Genomic DNA, 5,766 nt, shown 5'->3' on the forward strand with positions numbered 1-5,766 from the left:
TGGGCGGTATTGTCGGATTGTTCTCGTGGAAACGTGGCGAACGCGATAATGATCCGTAAAATCCCTGAAGCAATAACGAATGAGAACGCACGAGAATAACACACGTTTATTCGAATAGGAGCAGCGCTAAGACATCTATATATCTAGCTGTAGATTTTTACAAACTCAGAAAATTGCTAAGCCTCGAAATACTAATAAATCATACTAAGAAAATACAAAAGGCGATACGTAACGAAACGCAGATTGAAATGTGAAAAGAAAAATGAAATATGAAATGCTTTGATGAAATATGTATAATGGGAGACAAGACGTACGTAGTTCGAATCTCTTGATCACTTTATACTGATTGTAAGATTAATTACATTTGTTACGTTATCGAAAATGTATGTAAATACTTGTCAATGTACTTAATAAATTTTTTCACATGTGACTTCCTCGTCTCGTTTGGCTTCTTCTCAACCTTTCGATGATCAATCTCGAAGAAAAGTTGAGGGTAGCATTCCTCGATGAAGAGACGGCCGACCGCACTACCCAACACGACGCGACGGTGCATGCTCGCGCGTCTAGATTTAAGCGCCGCGGTTAGAACGGGGCGCCAAAGGAATTCGCGTCCCAACCATCTGTTCTCCGGCAGCAGCAGACTCTAGTGGTTAGATGCTCCCTCTTTCTCGTCCACGGGATCAGCGTTACGGTGCTGAATGTCCGGTTAATGCACCTGCGTAGTCCGCAGCTCGCGAGCGGAACACCGTGAAGCGAAGCGGGAGGCCGCGCGCGAAGAAAGGAAGAAGGGAGAACGGAACGCGCGCGGCAGGGACAATCACAACTCTGTCGGTGTCGGGCAGCTACCGATGACGAGACTCGACGAGAGGAAGAGACCGACGCGATGGCGCGGCGGCGGGACCCGAGGAAGACGGATGATGAAGAAGTCGACCGCGTAGATCGGTCACCATGAACGATTCTACAAAGTGGGAGGAACGCAGAAGCTAGCCGCGGAACACGATGTGCAAATATTAGCAATTTCTTTTTACTATCGTGATACAAACTGGTTGTCTTGGACTGGTTGTGTTCGACTGATCTTTGTTTACGATTGATTGATCTCACCTTGTTAATCTCAATCTTTATCTTCTATATTTAGCATATAATAGCGAAATTTTAAATGAAGATAGATTGATGATGGATAAAATGATCTCTATTTACTCCCGGTGTTGAAAATAATTATAAGGAAAATGTATTGTAGCATAAAATATTTTTTGTACAACATAAATATATTTTTTATATTTATTTTTTGTTTTATATCGGCATCGAAGTCACAGGATTTAGACAAACTTTCGATTCTAGCTAACATATTCTTGGAAAATATATTAAATCTTGAATGATTGTTTAAATAATATTAAATATTTACTAACTGTAAACATATATTTATTTCGTACATAGATCATTAATTTAATTTAACTATTACTCTTTTATTAAGTAAATATTCATTCACCGTGAGTTATTAGTATTAGTACTATTGAAAGTGTGTATTACGATTTAATAAATTTTGTTTTACGCAGCGATATCTCGCATTATATTAAATAATAGATAAAAGATATATAAAAGATAGAATAAAAATAAAGGGAAATTTCAATCAAGATCTTAGAAGAACGGTTAGGAATTTTAGTGAATCTGAGAATCGCGACGTGGAGCAAAGAGGTGGGCATTTGATATCTTCTTTTCGCTCGGTCAGAAAGAGAAAGATAGAGGCACTTTTCAATTTTTCTCTCTCTATCTTCCTTGCTATTTTTCCCCTCTCGTCCCACCTTTCTCTTCGACGCTCCCCATATACCAATTCATAAAATCCCTGAAGCGAGCCTAAGCGCTCCACTAACTCTACCGACGAGTCGCTGACCTCAGGACTCAGCCGTGCGCATCAGCTGCATTTCTCCTCTTGCACATAGACTAGTTGCACCATGCGATGGTCACGGTAATTCAGAAGAACCGTGGTGCATCAATAGATGCTAGACGAGGAGACGATCTCGGAGGATATGAGAAGGAAGAAAACGCTGATGTGAAATACACTGCTCGAATACAATAAGAATATTATCGAATACTTGATAAAAATCACAGAAGCAGCATGTATTTATTGCACTTAAATGATTGTGCTATCAGAAAGATTGTAAGGTATTGCAGAAATGATGTCACAAGTCAAAAAGTCAGTTTGATATTTCTGTGTCAGACCAGAACTTTTCAAACTACGCTCGTATACAATCTTATATTAATTATCTAATTACAATTGCGTATTATTTCGAATGTTTAGAGAATTATACAAAAGACTATCGCTAAAGCTACGTCTTCCACTTCTATTATCCATTTAATATACAAAAAATAAAAACTATCATATAAAATATTGTATAATTTTTAAATTGAAGAATTTTGTTGTATTCTTTGTTAATAATTATCTTCTATAATGATTGTTCGGAAAACATTTACGATTATTTCTTGTACTTTTTATATTATAGCGTTTATATAATCCTTAGAACATTGCACTTACGTCATCAAGGAATTTAAATTACAGCAATCACCGAAATAATGTTATTGTCGGTATAAATATAGCAAAATTGATAAAAAAATGGACCCGGCCGCGTTTTGATTTTGTTCGACTGAAGAATGGAGAAGACAGTGTGTAATGTCACATTAACGATGTTTAACGATGATGCTTTTGAATGAAATAATAATCACCATGTTCGTGGGACGATACATGAACGATAGCTAAGCATTTGTCCCTTCGCCAAATAGATATGCTAATTAGATGATATTTACGTAGAAGAACAAGCAAGAAAAAAAAAAGAAAAGATTACCCATTGTAATTCCTGTTCATTATAGTTCTGGTATAATTCGTAGAGGTTCTTGACTCGCAGAAGCTGCCGTGTAAATTCTATCAAAGTCTATCTTGCTCTACACTAGGATACGGTCACGGGCCCCACTCCGATGCAACTACACGTGAAAAGTCACGCTCTGCTGGATTCAGGTATAGTTAGTATCCGATATACCGGGTGGTCAGTTTTGTTGACCTGACTGCCGAGCGATTTTTGCCCAATTACGCCTGATCAAGCACTTTGACCGAGAATTCGAGATCCATCATTCGTTCCGCCTCGGAACGTATCGTCGGATATTTTTCTCATGCGTTTGTTTGCTCCTAAAAGATTGCAATACATGGAGGTAGTGGTGTGTGATAAAAAGGATGTGCTCTTTTCTCAGAGCGGCGTATCACCGACAACTATCGTTCATTTCCTGCGAGTCTTGATTTGTAGAAAAAAATAAGTCCGTCTCTGCCGCAATCGCGCGGTCGGGAATTTTATTGCCCGTGCAAACATAAACTTGCGCAGCGTGAACGTTATTAAATAAACCGTGAAAACTTATTCCCATGACGCATACATATAATCAGCGTGTAAACTACGTATTATGATTTGGCGCGCGTATAAAATCATCATTTGCCCGTGATATTAATATAACCGTGAACGGCATTAAACTCTATCCGGCTGCCTTTGGAAACGAGAGATCATTCCTATTTCTTTCCTAAACACGTTTGAAAAAGCATCCTACTCGGAACAACTTTATATATACATCTAGGAATGGCGCGCGTCCTGTTTGAAGAAAACCATTACCATCATTGAGACAATGCTTGTTCCGCGTCGTTGTTATAAACGCGCGGTTGTTACAGCTCAATCGAGAGTCAACGTACTCCTCTCTGAGTACGTTGCATAAGTCCAAATCGCTAATGATTACTTTATTAATTGCGCGCATAGACGCAGGACTTCCAATAGGATTTTGGCACTACGGTGGTGACGAGATATCGGAAAAAGCGACGACTCTTCTGGATCACTGTGTACGTGTATATACAACATTTACGACGCACACGCTTTGCTGTGTGTGTTGTTGGCCTATTCGCTCATTCCGAGCTGAGTCACACGCAGCGCGGCACACCAGGTCTCTCCTTGCCGCTCCCACCTTTTCAGTTTTCTCCCTCTGTCCCACCACAATTCACAAGGTAACGTTCCCTCCGGGCCCCGCAAGGTCCCCACACCTTCCCGCTCCTTGTTTCCTCTCATCTTTTCCCCGCCGCCCGCGCAGCCATCCTGCATCCCACGGTCCCTCTCCGTCCTAACAGCGCGTCTTTCCTGCGGCCCCTGGGGCCGCAGGCTGACTCCCCAGGTCGGCTGACCGAGCTGACTGTCTCTACGGCTGGCTGGCTGGCTGGCTGCTGGCTGGCTGGCTGGCTGGCTGGCTGGCTTTGCCGGCGCAGCGTAGCCACCCAGCCAGCCACCTTCCTCTTCTCCCGCGTGTTGGTGTGTGCCACCAGTCGGCCGGGGTTTACCTGGCTTTACCTGCCAGCCTGTAGCCTCAGTTCACTCACGTCACTTCGAGCAACCGGTTCGGAGTCCTCTCAATATCCGCGCACTCGCACTCGACTTTACGCAAAAGCCTTTCCTGTCCGTACTTCTACCTCCTTTCTCTGTATACATATACCGCATAACTCTTCTTCTTCTTCTTCTTCTTCTTCTTCTTCTTCTTCTTCTTCGTCTTTGATTGGTCTGATCTTTTTCTTTGTTCGTTATATTCTACCGCTTCTTTTCTTACTCGCGTACATATTTCTCTGCCGTGTCGTTTGTGCTTATCGGATATTGGTGCGCGAGCTATATCTTAGAAGAAGCAATCGATCGCGCATTTTACCTCGTGCCAGCTACAAGAGCTCTGATGTGAACAATGACGGACCTGACGTCAGTGAAACTTTGACCATCTTCTCACAGTCCGCACTTGCAAAGCGAAAGAAGATGCACGACCGGTCTGGAGAGCATTGTAAAGAAGAAGATGTTACCGATACTGATCAGTATCAGGTATATTCTCATTCAGTACAGAGCGGGGCGTGGGTAATTGAAGAGGAGCGGATATTTTTAAGATGGGGGAGAATTGATTGAATCTGATCGATATTTTTGTCCCTTTTAGATCGAAATCGATCGGCAGGTAGAGTAACTTTGCGATAGCAAGGCAAAATTTAAATAGTTATATTGGAAAATGCTTGGCATTCAAATACTGCTACTCAATAAGTGGCGCGTCCGTAAATTATTTTTTGTGTACCCAGAATAAAATTTTGCATTATTATTTTTCCAGATCTGGCAAAATCGTAACGCAATCTTTATACGCATTGCTAGAGGCTAGAAACGATCGTATCTCGTTTAAATTTCTTCATGTTTTTTATTATCGATTGTAACGATCGCCGGTGAAATCTATTTCTTTGGTGTTCGCGAAGGGGCACGTTCCCAACGGTTTCTCTTTCTTGTATACCCGAGATTTTCATCGGGTCAGTGTCCTCTGGTACCGATGACCGTTATCCGCCGGCTCCGGCCTCGGCGCGAAAAACATCGACGCTGAGAAATCGCGGAATAAGATTGAAACTAACATCGGGAAAGGAATAATCGTGCGTTGATTGCGTTTCGTCAATTGATAAGTATTCGATACTCTTTCCTCTCTCGCGATTACGTAAATCCGGAAGTACATTTTTTTGCTGATGAGATGAATCCTCAATGTTTCTTATAGGTAAGCAGCCTCCTCTTGCCTTCGTGCAATACAAATTATAAATGATTTTAGTATATTAATTTATGCAACGCGGCAGTTATCGAGAACTTATGCGAGAGCGGCTTAAGAAGCTCTACGTGAATAATCTTGCGAGGTTCTCTCTCTCTCTCTCTCTCTCTCTCTCTCTCTCTCTCTCTCTCTCTCTCTCTCTCT

Source organism: Trachymyrmex septentrionalis, unplaced genomic scaffold (genome assembly GCF_001594115.1).
Source record: "Trachymyrmex septentrionalis isolate Tsep2-gDNA-1 unplaced genomic scaffold, Tsep1.0 scaffold87, whole genome shotgun sequence".
Lineage (NCBI taxonomy): Eukaryota > Metazoa > Arthropoda > Insecta > Hymenoptera > Formicidae > Trachymyrmex > Trachymyrmex septentrionalis.